Genomic DNA, 17624 nt, shown 5'->3' with positions numbered 1-17624 from the left:
GAAACAAAAATCATTTGACAGTCTACTTTCTTTCGAGGCTTAGTTGCCTGAAGTTGATCCCCAGTGTGCGACCTGTTAGGGCTGCCTGAGACTGAATCTATGCAAAGAGAATAGATGATCTACCTTTTTAGAGTTTCAGTGGAATGTGACTGTATCTCCTCTTCTGCCTTTGGCTTGCTTTGGGGATTCTAAGATGGGAGACAGAATCCCCACATCGGTCGTGCATCTTTTGCTACCTTACTTTAAAAAGATATTTAAGTTTCCTCGCTGACACCAGGAACGACATAGTCTCCTTTCTTATAGCTTCTCGCGTTCCTTAGCTGCTCAGGATCCCCCCATCCACCTAAGTACTGGCCGATCCTCAGGCTCTTCCTTGGCGCTCTTTGCTTCCCGACTCTTTCTTTTCTGACAGGCCTCCAACATTTTCTGCATTCTTCTCATCCGGCCCACAGTTTCATCCCAGCCCCCATGAGCCAAGACCCTGGAGCTGTCCTGGGCTACACTTTCTCTTCTTTACTTCCCAATCTGAGCAGCCAGTTATGCGAAGTTTTACCTCCTAATATGTTACATGCCATCTGTCCACTTCTTTTCATTACCACAATGACCTCTTTCTTCCACCAATTATTCCTTGCCAGGGATTTTGACAGAACCTCCTAACTCCTCTCTCCAAATCTCCTCTTGCTCTGTTAAAGCAGTTTCCTGATTTTGCTGGTTTGTAAGTGCACATCTTATCCTGAACTTCTCTTGCTTAACACAAAAGAAAACAATTAACTGTGATTACTAACTCCATATCACAGGGGATTTCTTTCAGTTCCTCAATGCATTATGCTCCTTGTCACCACAGGGCCTTTGCCTATGCCATTTCCTCTGTAAGGGATGTTCTATGTCCTTTGCTGCATGATTCAGACACACATCTTTTAATGGCCAACCAAAAGAAAACACTAACAGGGGAGTACAGGTTAAAGAAATGTATCATTTATCACAGAGTAAAGTTTTAGCAGCCATTAAAATAATATCCAAGAAAAATAACTCATGATACAGAAAGATGTTTAAGACATTGGAAGTGGACAAAAGATGCATTCGGCAACTATTTACTGGTACTATATCATCCAGTTAGATTTACAGCCATATGATTCATAAGTCTAACTAGCTAATGCCAACGCTACAATACTAACAGTGGTTATCTCTGGGTATGGGATTAGACACTAATTTAATTTGTTTCTTTTTTGCTGACTTGTATTTTTCAAATGTTTCATAATGACATGGTTTTATTTAAAAAGAGGAAAATATAGAAATTATTTTTAAAAATTACTGAACATATCTTCTGCCAGCTCTCTTGAAAGAGAAATCATACATAGGAGTTTCTGCTCTGGAAGAAATAAGTAGTCCAGTGGAAGAAGCAGCAGTACCAACTCATAATTAAGGTAAACTATGAAATATAAAAGGACAAGCACATATTTGACCCAGATGTAGTAGAGATTCAGAAGTGATTGCCTCCGATGGACAGTGTTAGTGTCAAGAGTACAGAGTATGGGACTTAGGGAGTGTGATGGTTAAGATCGTGTGTCAACTTGGCTGGGCCATGATTCTCACGGTATTGGCAGTCGTATAATGTTTTGATCACTTCACTATTGAGATCTGATAAGTGATCACCCCCATGATGGTATCTACTATGAGTAGCCAGTCAGTTGAAGGGGAGTTTCCTTGGGCAAATCACCTGCATCAGCTGTGGGCAAATATTCTGGCAATGATAGGGGCTTTGCTCATTCTAAATACATCAGCTGGCTCTTGTTTGTCTGACCTCTGGTTCTTAGGACTTGAGCTACTAGCTTACCTGAGATCTTTCCTGTCAATTGTGGGATTCGTCTATCTTCACAACTCTTTAGCAGCAGCCCTGGTCTCTGGCCTGCCAATCTTTGGTTCACCAGCCCGTAAATCAGGAAAAGCCTCTTTTCTGACCCACGGACTAGGGAAGTTACAGCCTCTACAACCATGTGAGCCCTTTTCTTGATATAAATTTCTCTCTTTAGATATATATTTATATGCTTTGCTGGTTTTGCTTCTCTAGACAACCTAGCCTAAGGCATTTGATACTGAATGGTTTTAGACAAACAGAATTGCAAGGATGAATTTTCTAAATTGTCTCAAGTCTGATTAGTCTCAAAGATGTTGATGACTCTGCTTCAAGTAGTAAAGAGGGCACTGTTAATTCATGGCATGAGGTGCCAATTCAAAGACAAAAAAAATCACCACCAATAGATCAGGTACTCGTGAAAGATGAGGTTCTGGGTGATTGCACGTATGATACCTTCCAACAATTTTTTATAATGAGAAGTATAAGGAAGCTGGTTGGTTGGTCCTACTTTCTCTAGACAAAATAGAGAAAGAAAGAGATGCACTCAGGGCTTCAGAATCAAAGCTTGAGCACTGCATAAATGACCTCAAATTTTCCATTCATGCCTTGAAAGAAAGCCTTATTTCTTGTAGTAATAGAGCTACTATTGTCAAAAACCCAGCCTAGACTCTTTTTTATAAGAGCAGCTGAATTAATAACTCCAACTCAACTGGCAAACTCAAGAGGTATCTGAAGTTAAAGTGAGGGCATTTATTGGGAAGAATTGGGATCCTGAATCCTGAGATGGGGACATATGGGCAGACAATCAGGAAGCTGGAGACACTGAGCCCCTAAATTCCATTAAATCACTCCTACCAGTAGAACTATTAGCGTCTCCACTCCCATCTAATGAGGTTAACTCAATCGCATCTAAAGTGCCTTTGCCTGACTCATTGTCTGTGACATTGTATGAAGCAGACGCTTTCCAAGACAATGATGAATGTACTCAAAAAATTTCCGTATAGATTTTCGTTCCTAGACCTATAACTAGACTTAAGTCTCAGCGAGCCCAAAAAGATGAAGTAGAAAGAGTAACCCAGTAGGATATACGCTACACTCCGAAAGAATTGCTTGACTTTTCTATTATGCACAAGTAGAAACCTGGGGAATATGTGTGGGAATTGCCATTAAGGGTGTAGGATAATGGTGCAAGGCATATAAAGATGGATCTGCCTGAGTTTATTGACATGGGCTCACTAAGCACAGATTCTTCATTCACTGTTTCAGCTCAAGAAGTTAGGAAAGGATCCAATAGTTTATTTGGTTGGGTTGCTGAAGCATGGATTACACAGTGGCCTACACTAAATGAAGTTGAAGTACCAGGCCTCCCTTGGTATATTGCAGAAGAAGGTATCCCAAGGCTTAGGAAAATTGGCATGCTAGGGTGTGTTTATCAGATTAGACCCACAGGCCAACACATGGAGTGTGCAGAAGATGCTCCTTTTACCACAACTGTGAGGAAGAAATTTGTGAAGGGAGTTCCAGCATCCTTTAATCTGTGATTCCTATTTTATATGAGTCAGATTTGACAGTGGTATTGCCCTAACTCAACGAAGACACCTAAGGGTAATGGAGACACTTGGAGACCGTGGTGATAGGGGCCAAGTGGCAGCATTCAATCGACAAAGTGGGCATGGTTACCATAATGGACAGCAGAGTCAAATCAATGATCAGTATAGTCTGACTGCGATGGATTTATGGCATTGGCTAGCTAGTCATGGTGTCCCTAGAAGTGAAATACATAGGAAATCTACTAAATATTTACTTGATCTGTACAAGCAGATGAATTCTAGGTCAAGTGAACAGCAGTCTAACTCAAATCACCAGAATAGAGAGTCACGGCCCCTAAATCAATACCCAGACTTGAGCTAGTTTACAGATCCACAACCCCTCAATTAAAGGGGAGGACGTGTCCCCTTGAAGAAGGACTCCAATAAGCTGCCAAAAATTTATACTGTTAGTCTTTCTCCCAGCCATTCCCTAAGGCATCTATGGCCTTTTACGACAGTGACTGTTCATTGGAGAAAAGGAAATAATCAGGCTTTTCTAGCATTACTAGCTACTGGCTCTGAACTGACGTTAATTCCAAGAGATGCAAAACATTACTGGAGTCCTTCTGTCAGTGTGGGGACATATGGAGATCCGGTTATTAATGGAGCTGTAACTCATGTCAGTCTCACAGTAGGTCTGGTGGGTCCCTGAACCCATTCTGTAGTGATTTCCCCACTTCCAGAATGCATAATTCAAATAGATATACTCAGCAACAGGCAGAACATCCAGATTGGGTCCCTGACAAATACAGTAAGGCCTATATGGTCATAAAAGCCAAATGGAAGCCATTAGAACTGCCCCCACCTAAGAAAATGGTAAACCAAAATCAATACCACAATCCTGGAAGGATTGCAAGGATTACTGCCATCACCACTGACTTGAAGGATGCAGGGTGGAGATTCCCACCACCTCCCCTTTGAACTCGCCTATTTGGCCTGCAAAAAAAACCAGATGGACCTTGGAGGATAACAGTGGATTTTCAAAAACTTAAGCAGGTAATGACTCCAATTGCAACTGCTGTTCCAGATGTAGTCTCACTGCTTGAGCAAATTAATGCATCTCCTGGTACCTAGTATGCAGCTATTGATCTGGCTAATGCCTTTTTCTCCATACTTGTTTTGAAGGACCATCAGAAGCAGTTTCCCCTTAGCTGGAAAGGCTAGCCATACACCTTCAGTTGTACAGGACTACATCAACTCTCCAGCCCTATTCATAGTTGAGTCCACAGGGACCTTGATCACATTTCCCTTCCCCGAGACATCACGCTGATTCATTAAATTGATGACGTTATGCCGATTGGATCGAGTAAGGAAGAAGAGTCAATGAGTCTGGACTTAATGGTAAATCATTTGTGTGCTAGAGTGTGAGGAAATCAATCCCACAAAAATTCAGGACCCTTCCACTTCAGTGAAATTTCTAGGGGTCCAGTGGTGTGGAAAATATCAAGATATTGCCTCTAAAGTGAAGGAAAAGTTATCGTGTCTGGCTTCTTCCAGAATTAAAAAGAAGGCACAACGCCTAGTGGGCTTCTTTGGATTTTGGAGGCAGCATATTCCTCATTTGTGTGTGCTACTCTGGCCTATTTATTAGGTGACTTGTAAAGCTGCTAGTTCTGGGTGGAACCCTGTCTTCGTTATCTAGTGCTGGTATAACAAAAATACTACAAGTGGATGGCTTTACTAAAGAGAAATTTATCTCTTCACAGTGAAGTAGACTAAAAGTCCAAATTTAAGGTATCAGCTCCAGGGGAGGGCTTTCTCTCGCCATCAGCTTTCTCATCAATCTTCTCCTGGACTAGGAGCTTCTTTGTGTAGATCCAAAGGATGCACTCTGCTCCTGGAACTGCTTTCTTGGTGGTATGAGGTTCCCTGTCTCTCTGCTTGCTTCTATCTTTTATGTCTAAAGAGATTGCCTTAAGAGATAATGCAATGCTGTACGTTGAGTCCTGCCTCACTAACACAACTGTTGCCCATCCTCTGTCATTAACTCCATAGAGACAGGATTTACAACATACAGGAAAATCACAGAATACTGGGAATCATGGCCCAGACCAGTTATTACACATATTCTGGGGGGAGACATGATTCAATCCATGACAGACCCAGAACAAGAGAAGGCTCTGAAACAAGCTTAGCCTACTGTGCAAGCCACTCTGCCACTTGGGCCATATGATTCAGCTGATCCATTGTTGCTTTAGGTGTCCATGGCAGATAGAGATGCCATTTGGAGTCTTTGGCAGGCCCCTATTGGTGAATCACAGTGCAGACCCCTAGAACTTTGGAGCAAAGCCCTGCCATCCTCTGCAGATAAGTACTCTCCTTTTCAGAAACAGCTCTTGGGTTGTTACTATGCCTTAGTAGAGACTGAATACTTAACCATGGAACACCCAGTCACCATGTAGCCTGAGCTGCCCATCATGAACTGGGTGTTGTCTGACCCACAGAATCATAAAGTTGAATGTGCACAGTAGCAGTCCATCATTAAATGGAAGTGCTGTATACGGATTTGGCCTGAGCAGGACCTGAATGGACAAGTAACCTGCATGAGGAAGTGGCCCAAGTGTCTGCGGTCTCCACTTCTATCACATGATCTTCCATATCCCCATCTGTATCTGTGGCCTCATGGGGAGTTCCTTATGATCAGTTGACTCAGGAAGAGAAAACTCCTGCCTGGTTTATAGATGGTTCTGGGTGATATGCACACACCACTTGAAAGTGGACAGCGGCAGCACTATAGCCCTTTTCTGGGACCTCCCTGAAGGGCAGTAGTGAAGGAAAATCCTCCCAATGGGCAGAACTTGGAGCAGTGCACCTGGTTGTTCACTTTGCTTGGAAGGAGAAATGGCCCAATGTGCAGTTGTGCACTGATTCATGGGCTGTTGCCAATGGCTTGGCTTGATGGTCAGGGACTTGGAAGGAACATGACTGGAAAATTGGAGACAAGGATTTCTGGGGAAGAAGTATGTTGACAGACCTGTCTGAGTGCGCCAAAGAAGTGAAGATATTTGTGTCTTATATGAATTCTCATCAAACGGTGACCTCTGTAGAGAAGGATTTTAAAAATCAAGTGAATAGGCTGATGCATTCTATGGAAACTACTCATCCTCTTTCCCCAGGAACTTCCATCATTGTTCACTGGGCTCATGAACAAAGTGGCTGTTGTGTCAGGGATGGAGGGTATACATGGGTCCAGCCATATGGACTTCCACTCACCAAAGCTGACTTGGCTATAACCACTACTGAATGCCCAATCTGCCAGCAGCAGAGACCAGCATTGAATCCCCCAATATGGCAACAGCCCTCAAGATGATTAGCTAGCAACCTGGTGGCAAGTTGATTACATTGGACCACTTCCATCATGGAAAGTGCAATACTTTGTTTTTACTGGAATAGACACTTACTCTGGATATTGATTTGCCTTCCCTGTGTGAAATGTTTCTGTCAAAACTACCATATGTGTACCTACAGAATGCGTTACCTACCGTCATGGCATCCCACACAACATTAGTTCTGATCAAGGGACTCGCTTCACAGCAAGTGAATTATATCAGTGGGACCCTGCTCATGGAATTCACTGGTCTTACCATGTTCCTCATCACCCTGAACAGCTGTCTTGATAGAATGATGTAATGGCCTCCTAAAGAAACAATTATGGTGTCAACTTGGTGGCTATACTTTGCAGGGCTGGGGCAATGTTCCTCAGGAGGCTGTGTACGCTCTAAACCAGCATCCAATATATTGTGCTATATTTCCCATCACCAGGATTCATGGGTCCAGGAATCCAGGGGTGTAAATGGGAGTGGCACCACTCACTATTACCCCTAGTGAACCACTCACAAGATTTTTGTTTCCTGTGCCCTTGTCTTTATGTTCTGCAGCTCTAGAAGTCTTAGTTGAAAGGAGTAATGCTCCCAGCAAGAGTCACCTGACTGATTCCACTGAAATGGAAACTAAGAATGAAACCTGGCCACTTTGGGTTCCTTATGCTTCTAGATCAACAGGCAAAGAAGGGAGTTATCATGTTGGGTGGTGTGATTGAACCTGATTACCAAGAGGAAATTGAACTGATATGACATTGCACAGGTAAAGAAGAGTTTGTCTGGAATGCAGGAGGTCCCTACCATGTCTTGTGATTAAAGTCAATGGAAAACTACAGCAACCCAATTCCAACGCGACTAATAATGGCCCAGACCCTTCAGGAATGAAAGTTTAGGTCACTGCATCAGGCAAAAAACCACGGCCAGCTGAGGCGCTTGCTGAAGGAAAAGGGAATAGGGAATGGATGATGGAAGAATGTAGCTGTAAATACCAGCTACAGGCACATGACCAGGTGCAGACTATAAGATATAAAGAGGGTTATTGCATTTTCAGTTGTATGTATGTTCATTCCATCATTTTAGGCCCAAGTATGACTTGATAATTGTCTTTATTCAGAAATTATGTATGGTTTAAAAAGGTGTGTACAGGTGCCAAGGTGCCAAGTGGTGGACTGTGACAGTTAAGATTGTTTGTCAATTTGGCTGGGCCACGAGTCTTATGTTTTTGTAGTTGTATAATGCTGCGATCACTTCCATGTTGAGATTTAATATATGATCACCCCCATGATGGGATCTGCTGTGAGTAACCAGTCAGTTCAACGGAAGCTTCCTTGGGAAGGTCAGCAACACTCAGTGCGGGTGGACATTCTGGCAACGCTGGGGGGCTTTTGCTCCCTCTGGATCATGCAGCTGGCTGCTGTTTATTTGACCTTCAGTTCTTGGGGCTTGAGTTAGCAGCTTACGTGCTGTCTTGCGTGCTGATCTTGGGATTCATTGATCTTCACAGTCTGTCAGCAACAAATCTGCTTCTGGCCTGCTGATCTTGGGCTCTCCAGCACCTGAGGCTTCATGAATCAGGAGAATACTCTTTCTGACCCACGGAATAGAGACGTTACAGGCTCTACAATTGTGTGAGCCTTTTCCTTGATAGAAATGTTTCACTCTCTCTATATTTTTATATGCTTTACTGGTTTTGCTTCTCTAGAGAACCCATCCTCAGACACGATCGAATTCAGAGAGCAGGGACAATGGAACAGAATTTTGAACCATAAATAGAAGTTGTATGTGAGGGAAAAAAGAGATAGGAGGGCAGAGAAGAAATTTATCATTTAGGTGGATACAATTTTTTGCTTATTTGCTTCTTTTTATAGATATGAACAAAAAACAAACCAATAACAACAAAAACAAAAAAGTCTCTGAGCTTCCAACATGGGTTTTGTACATGAAAAGGTGGTATGATTACTTTAAAGTATCCAATAAACTTCAAAAATGCTATGATTTTTTCTGCCATAGTATCTTGAAATGCTTCTGTCACTGTACTAACTGAAGTGAAATTGCATGTCTTACCAGCTTGTCTCTTCCTTCAAACTCCAACCATTTGAGGGCAGGAACTATGTATGTTTTCTCCAGAGCCACATCTAGTGCTAAACACATGATAGGAGATTCATAATTGTCTCTTAATTGGAAGAGAATTAGACAGAATAAGAGTTACAAAGTCAGAATGGCATAAAGCATGTTACATTCTTTTTTATATCTTATCATTCTCTGTATCCTGAAAGATGTGGTAGATAATTTAGCTGTAATTGTTGGGCTCTTGCAACATGATACAGAACAACATATAAGAATCTCCTTTAAAAAATAACCTTGGATGGTAACTAACGTCAGAAAACAGTTTGTTTATAAAATTTTTAAGTGAAAAACTAATTTGAGCTATAAACTTCCACCAAAAACACAACAAAATTAAAGAAAAAAAACAAAAACCCTTGGCCAGTTCATCAGGATTTTCCATAACCTGGATGAAATATCCCTTAAGAGTTATTTTCTTTTCCTTTGATGATATGTCACCAGACCCCTTTCTCACTACCGAGTCACCCTCTAGAGAACCTCATGACCAGGATCAAGGTGGCCTGAAACCGGGCTATGAGTACCAGTCTTGAAAAATTATAAACTCCCCTCCAAGTTAACAAATTGTATTCTGATTTATAACATCAGGCTCCTGTGACCCCTTTTAATGTGAATCATTCCCTAGAACCTTATTACCCTCAGGGGATAATTTCACTGAGTTTAGCCTACCAATAAAGCTGAGGTCCAAACCCCGGAGCAAGAGACAAAAGCAAAGCAGTAATCATGTCTGGGAAGTTGACTGTTTTCCAAAAATGAATTTAAAAATTATTCTGTTTAGAGTAAATAAAAATGATATTTTTATTCAATCTGACACAAGGATTTCCCAATTTTAGGTTTTATATATGCATACTCTACTGTTTTCACTGGATTTATCTTTTAGCTGAGCATCTGGTTTCATTTCCCACCACCATTCCCACCGCACTCTCTAGTTGGGATGTCTAACATACTGATATATTCTAACCATATTTACTGACTTTAGCATTTGGTAAGGAAATGCTACATTCTGCCTCTGTTTCACTGTAGAAACCAAGCTAGTATATCATTTCCATAAAATGCCAATCCAAAGCTTATTTTAAAAATCCAGGATATTAGGAAATAGTTTCCAATTTGCATCAGGAGCCATAGTAAAACCATGAGTATTTTAAACCTTATTGCAAGACAACTAATAACTTCAAGGTAATGTTTTTTTCTAGAGCTTATTTTTAAAATGTTGCTTTTTAAGGTTACCTGAAGTAGACGTATCTTTTTAAGTTATGTGAGCATTGTATTGAACGTGAGAATCGAAACCACCCCCACAGCTTAATGTCTACATTAACATGACTTTAGGATTCCCGTATTTTCATCAGTTTTGATTCCTACCAATGCAACCCTTTCAGTATCTTTCCTTTATTGGGAAAAAACGTTGTAACTGAAAAGCACACACACAAAAAATTTTGATATTACTGTGATTCCAGTAGACTGGGGTTTGTGGAAAGCGATGAAGGTTAACACTTTTCTAATTTAGCCTTTATAAATTATACCATCTAGCATGTATTTGGTTTTCCAATAACCAGAAACAATTCTGTCCAAGCTCAGGCATAAAAAGATAAAACTACTCTATAAAGGAGAAAAAAACAGTTAATGTTCATGAAATCAGATGTTAGAAAGCAAACATTTTATTGGCACCAGGACCTTTTTTGTCTTTTATAATGGTACTTGTTTCTTAATGAACAAAGATTTAATGAGCACGCCTGAAACTATGGCCCTCTGACACCCTGCTAAGACAGAACTAAAGCCACTCCCTAAATCCACCTTTTAGCCAAAGATCAGACAGGCCTATAGAACAATCAAGAACACATGTGAGGAATGTGCTTCTTAGTTCAATGAAGTATAGGAGACCTAATGAGCAACACCTACCAAAAGCAAAGATGAGAAGGCAGGAAGCAACAGGAGATCTGGAGGAATGGACATGGGGAACCCTGGGTGTAAATTGAAAAAGGGAGAGTGCTGACATATTGCTAGAATTTCAACCAATGTCACAAAACAATGTGTATAAATTTTTGAATAAGAAGCTAATTTGCACTGTAAACTTTCACATTAAACACAATAAAAAAATAAATGAATAGGGGTAAAAAAACATAAAAAATTTAATTAACACTGTAGGATAAAAAGTCCTGGGTCAGTGGAAAATGATGCATTGTCTAGAAGATACCCCTCTGGGTTATCTACCTATTCTGATTCAATGTCCAACTGTGTAAATATGAAAAAACTGATAGCAATACAAAATAGTTCTCATCTATAGATGTGTAAACTCTGTTCTGTCTACAAATAGTTTCTCTCCTCCTGGTTTGGTTGGTTTACTGTGCAAGAGGTTAACCTTGTATCCATGCTCACCTTTGCTTCAATAGTCCTCATCTGTAAACATCTCTGTCCTTTGGATTTTCCTTTGAACTGGTTAAATCTTCCTGGTTCCATTATTGTGAGTTTAAAAAAAGAAATCTTCCTTTCCAGAGCTTACTTTCTAGTGACATATAAATTCAGTGTTGAACAATTATTATTATTTTTTATTAACTTTTATTGAGCTTCAAGTGAACGTTTACAAATCAAGTCAGTCTGTCACATATAAGTTAATATACATCTTACTCCTTACTCCCACTTGCTCTCCCCCTAATGAGTCAGCCCTTCCAGTCTCTCCTTTTGTGGCAATTTTGCCAGCTTCCAACTCTCTCTATCCTCCCATCCCCCCTCCAGACAGGAGATGTCAACACACAGTCTCAAGTGTCCACCTGATATAATTAGCTCACTCTTCATCAGCATCTCTCTCCTACCCACTGTCCAGTCCCTTTCATGTCTAATGAATTATCTTCGGGGCTGGTTCCTGTCCTGTGCCAACAGAAGGTTTGGAGACCATGACCGCTGGGATTCCTCCAGTCACAGTCAGACCATTAAGTATGGTCTTTTTATGAGAATTTGGGTTCTGCATCCCACTGATCTCCTGCTCCCTCAGGGGTTTGAACTATTATTTTTAAAAGATACTTAAATCAATAAATGCATTATTATCTTAGTGTTGAATTAGCCCAGCTTTTAAAAGCCAATAGCTATATTAAAAAATGTAATTCTATTACTATCAGGAGTCATCAGAGGCTTTTAAAATTTCACCCAAAAGGATGCCGTTAATCACCACTCCTACTTAACATTGTGTTGAAAGTCCTAGTTAGAGCAATAAGGCAAGAAACAGAAATAACGGGCATCCAAATTAGTAAGGAAGAAGTTGCACCACCCCTATTTGCAGATGATATGATACTATACCTAGAAAACCCAAAAGGCTCCACAGGAAAATTACTGGAAGTAATAGAAAGGTTCAGCAGAGTAGTAGTATACAAGTATCATTTGGATTCCTATACACCAGTAAAGAGAACGATGAAACCCAGAAAACAATACCATTTATAATATCCCCCCCACACCTCCAGATACTTGGGAATATATCTAACCAGGGATATAGAAGACCTATACAAAGAAAACTATAAAACACTACTGCAAGAAACCAAAAGAGATCTACATAAACAGAAAAACATACCACGCTCATGGACAGGTAGACTTGACATTGTAAAAATGACAACTCAAGTGATTTACAGATACAATGTAATATCGATCCAAATATCAACAACATTCTTTAAAGAGATGGAAAAACGTATCATTAACTTTATATGGAAAGGGAAGAAGCCCTGAATAAGTAAAGCACTCTTGAAGAAGAAGAATGAAGTAGGAGGACTCCCACTACCTGACCTCAGAACCTAATATACAGCTGTGGTAGTCAAAACAGCTGAAACAGCTACAAGGACAGATACATTGACCAATGGAACAGAATTGAGCACACAGATGTAAATCCATCCACCTATGGTCACCTATGGCCCAAAGCCCATCAAATGGGGAAAAGACAGTCTTTTTATAGTACTGGAAAATATGGAAGTCCATCTGCAAAAAAAATGAAAAAAGACCTATACCTCACACCATATACAAAATCTAACTCAAAATGGATCAAAGACCTAAATATAAAGCCAAAATCTATAAAGTTCATAGAAGAAAAAACAAGATCAACACTAGAGGCCCTAATACACGGCGTGAAGAGGATTCAAACCACAACCAACAACACACAAGGTCCAGAGGATAAGCGAGATAACTGGAATCTTCTAGAAATTAAACACTTATGCTCATCAAAAGACTTCATCAAAAGAGTAAAAAGAGAACCTACAGACTGGGAAAAATTTTTGGCTATTACAAATCAGACAAAGGTTTATTCTTGAAAATCTACAAGAAAATCCAGCACCTCTACAACAAAAAGACAAATAAGCCAATAAAAAAATGGACAAAGGAAATGAACAGACGCTTAATCAAAGAAGACATTCAAATAGCCAACAGACAGATGAGGAAATGCTCATGATCTCTAGCCATTAGAGAAATGCAAATCAAAACCACAATGCGATACCGTCTCACCCCACCGTTATTGGCACAAATCAATAAAACAGGAAATAACAAATGTTGGAGAAGCTGTGGGGAGATCCAAACTCATGCACTGCTGGTGGGAATACAAAGTGATACGACCCTTTTGGAAAATATGATGACGATTCCTTAGAAAGCTAGAAATAAAAATACCGTATGATCCATCAATCCAACTCTTAGGAATATATCCTAGAGAAATAAGACTTGTCACACAAATTGACATATGCACACTCATGTTTACTGCAGCATCGTTCACAATAGTAAAAAGATAGAAACAACCTGGATGCCCATTAACAGATGAATGGACAAACTCTGGTAGTGTTACACAATGATAAAGAACAATGATGATTCTGTGAAGCATCTCATAACATGGATGACATGGATGAATCTGGAGGGCATTATGTTGAGTGAAATAAGTCAATCACAAAAGGACAAATAGTGTAGGAGACCACTACTATAAAAACTCATGAACAGGTTTCTATAGAAAAAGAAACAGTCTTTGATGGTTAGCAGGGAGAGGAGGGTTGGGGATGGGATAAGTGGTAACTTGGGCAACCTGTAAGAAAGCATAGTATACTGGGGAAGCCAGCACAACCTGTACAAGGAAACCGTATGGTAGTTCCATAGACACATCCAAACTCCCTGAAGATCCAAATCCCTGGGCCAAAGGCTGTGGGGACCATGGCCATGGGGAGCATCTAGCTCAATGGGCATAACATTCTTTATAAAGAAAGTGTTCTGCGTTCTACTTTGCTGAGTAGCATCTAGGGTCTTAAAAGCCTGTGAGCGGCTACCTAGGATACTCCACTGATCTCACCCTTTTGGGAACAAGGAATAATGAAGAATACTAAAGATACAAGGGAAAGATTAGTCCCAAGGACTAAGGGACCGCATCTAACATGGCCTCCACCAGATTGAGTCCAGTACGTCTAGATGGTGCCTGGCTACCACCACTGAGTGCTCTGGCAGGGATCACAATAGAGGGTTTTTTTTTTTAACAGAGCTGGAGAAAAATGTAGAACAAAATTCTAATTCAAAAAGCAAGACCAGACTTGCTAGGCTGACAGAGAATAGAGAAACTCTGAGAGTATGGCCCCCGGATACCCTTTCAGCTCAGTAATGAGGCCACTCCCGAGGTTCACCCTTCAGCTAATGATTGAAGGCCCATGGAACAAAACAAGTCTAAAGAGGCTCCCCAGTCCTGGGGCAGGGACTGGAAGGCAGGAGGGAATGAGAAAGCTGGTAATAGGGAACCCAGTGTTTAGAAGAGAGAGTGTTGACATGTCGTGGTATTCACCAATGTCATACAACATTGTGTGTACTAACCTTTTGATGAGAAACTAGTTTGTTTTGTAAACCTTCATTTAAGTACAATTAAAAAAATTTTTTTTTAATTTCACCTAAAAGAGTAATGAAACAAACTTTTGTTTCTATTTTTACATTATCAAGATTTTCCAAAATTCAGCACATAATAGATGCCAACAGACTTTAATTACTAATATATATTTAGATAATTTATGTGAATTAGTCTCTAATAACTTCACTTCTTAACATATATATATATATTTTTTTTTGTTTTTTGGCCAAGTTTTTGGTGAGTTTTGCTTCTTACATATGAATAACAGATGATTTAATAAATTAGAGCTATGGAAGGTGCCAAGCAAATAGCCATACTTTCCTAAGATGTAAAACATATCATTCTCACAGTACATTTTGGTATTCTGTGGTGACTGCATAGCGTGGAGAAGAAACACAAAATTACTTTACTCTTGTTACATGGTGGATGGTGTTAAACACGATCTATGCTAGATTATGGTCAGATTTTTGCCCTATAAAAATAGATTTTATTTTATTATATACAATAAAGAGTATAAGCACGTGAGTAGCATAATCAGAATACCAATGACAAAGAAATGGCCTAGAGCTATGCTTCCCAAACTTTGCACATTGGAATCACTTAAGGATATCTATAAAATAACGGTTTGCTGGCTCCCACCCACAGACAATATGATTTAATTCCTATGGGATGCCACTCAGGCATCAGAGTTTTTAAAAGATCTGCCGGGGATTCCAATGTACAGCAATATTTGGGGATCATTGAGAGCTTTCTATTCCAAGTCTGGTCTCTGTATCAGCAACATCTGCAGCACCAGGGAGATGGTTAGAAGCACAGAATCTCCAGACACACTCACATCTACTGAAAGAGAATCTGCGTTTTAGCAAAATATTGAGGCCAACTCCTATGCACATTACAGTGTGAGAAGTATTGGTTTAGAGGAGTGTTACTCAAAGGGTGGTCCATTCACCAGTAGTATCAGCAGCACCCAGGAGCCCACTAAAAATGCAATGTTCTTGGAACATACTCTAGACCTACTAAATCAGTATCTCTGGGGGTCACGTCCAGAAATCTGTGTTTTAACAAAAGCTCTAGGAGAGTCTTAGGTACAGTGTATATACTAAATAAAAACCTGCATTTTCACCAGATTCCTAGGTCATCTATCAGCTCATTAAGATGATAAAAGGACTGACCTAGGGAATGTAAGAAAAGAACTGTTACTGCTCCAAGTTAGGGAACATAACTTGTTCTCTTTCCAAACCAATTTGTGATGGCCCTGAGATACATGGGAATGACTTATCCATATGAATGCAAACAATTTTGCTCAGTTGTGGTACCATTTTGGCCAGTAGAAATGATAACCTCAAACATTAAGTTTTTTTTTGCCTTATGGAATACACCCACTCCTCACCTATTGGCATGGTTAGGTTTATTTTTAAAAATGTATCATCTTGTTTTTGTTCCGAATCCTTTTTTCTATTCATTCCTACTAGGTTCCCTTTACTTAAAAGGTGAAGGAACAGTCCCCAGAAGGTCAAAGTAATACAAAACATCATACTTTTTAAAGTAATAAAGCATAAACGCAAGTACATTCTAGAGGTCTAATTCAAGACCTCACATTTTCTACTACTTTACCTTGCCTTCAAAACAGTATTTTGGTTCTTCACATGAGAGCTAGGGTAGGGAGGAAAGCAGAAAGAAACAAAATAAAACAACTTATCTCTGATCGTTGGGGACAGAAATTAGGATCTCGCATTAGTTGTTTTCAAATCCCTACAGACAATACTCAGATTATCTTCCACAGAAAATGAAGTCTCTAAAGCTATCAATTAAATTAGGGACCTACATAATAAATAGTTACTATGGATGGAAAGTGAACAGGGAATGAATGCCTCTTACCTTAAACAAACCTGTAGGAATACGTCTATCATCTATTATCTGTCTATCTGTCTGTCTACCTATCTATCTGTCTAACATCTATGTAGACCTTTGACACCAAGACAAAGATCTTGCTGTTGTTGTTGTCTATGGTCTCATGCTTCTCTTATTATGTATCCTATACACACATCCTGGAAACCCGGGTGGTGTAGTGGTTAAGTGCAATGGCTGCTATCCAAAATGTCACCAGTTCAAACGCACCAGGCGCTCTTTGAAACCCTAAAGGGCAGTTCTACTCTGTTCTATAAGGTCGCTATGGGTCGGAAACGACTCGAGGGCGACTTTTTTTTTCTTCTTCTTCTTCTTTTTAAACACGTTCTGACTTTCATTTGACATCCTTTCTTTCACGGCCAGCAGAGAGAATAGAAGAGGGGTACATTATGTGAGAGAGAGAAAGAAAAGGGCAACCAGAGAAGACAAGAAAGGGAAAAAGAGGTTGGGGTGGAAGGGGAGCGTGCGTAGGGAAGAAAACTGGAGGAGTGTGGAAAACGCGTACTCTTGCAGAAAAAGTAAAAATGCCGGAAACAGGGTTGAACAGGGAATATTTAAGTCCCGAGCATGGGCCCAATCCCCACTAATATAACTTTTTGAAATAAAATGTGGGCGACAGACACTGTGGGTGGGCATCGCAGAAAGCTGCTGAAAGACCATTTCAACCCCGCGCGGATAAAATCTGCATCCCCAGGCCTCTACTCTTTAAAGCGGATCCTGTAACTCCGTGGTCTTCAGGGGCAGGCTAGGGCGAGGCGGGGGTGGGGTCATTGGGAAAAGGGGACGTAGGGCGGGTGGCGTGGCCTCCGGTCTTTAAAAAAAAAGAAAAAATTTTATTGCATTATTTCTGTTGTCCAGGGCAAGTTCCAGGTTCTCTGTAAAATGTATTCTTTCCTGCTTTTCTGTTTTTAGAAATAATCTTTTTCTCTTTTGTGAACAAACCAGTTTTCAGTCATTTTTTATGGTTGCCATCCTGTAAAGGGGTTAGAGGACGT

The sequence above is a fragment of the Elephas maximus genome, chromosome 1, assembly GCF_024166365.1.
Source record: "Elephas maximus indicus isolate mEleMax1 chromosome 1, mEleMax1 primary haplotype, whole genome shotgun sequence".
Taxonomy (NCBI): domain Eukaryota; kingdom Metazoa; phylum Chordata; class Mammalia; order Proboscidea; family Elephantidae; genus Elephas; species Elephas maximus.
Note: the sequence above shows the minus strand (reverse complement) of the source record.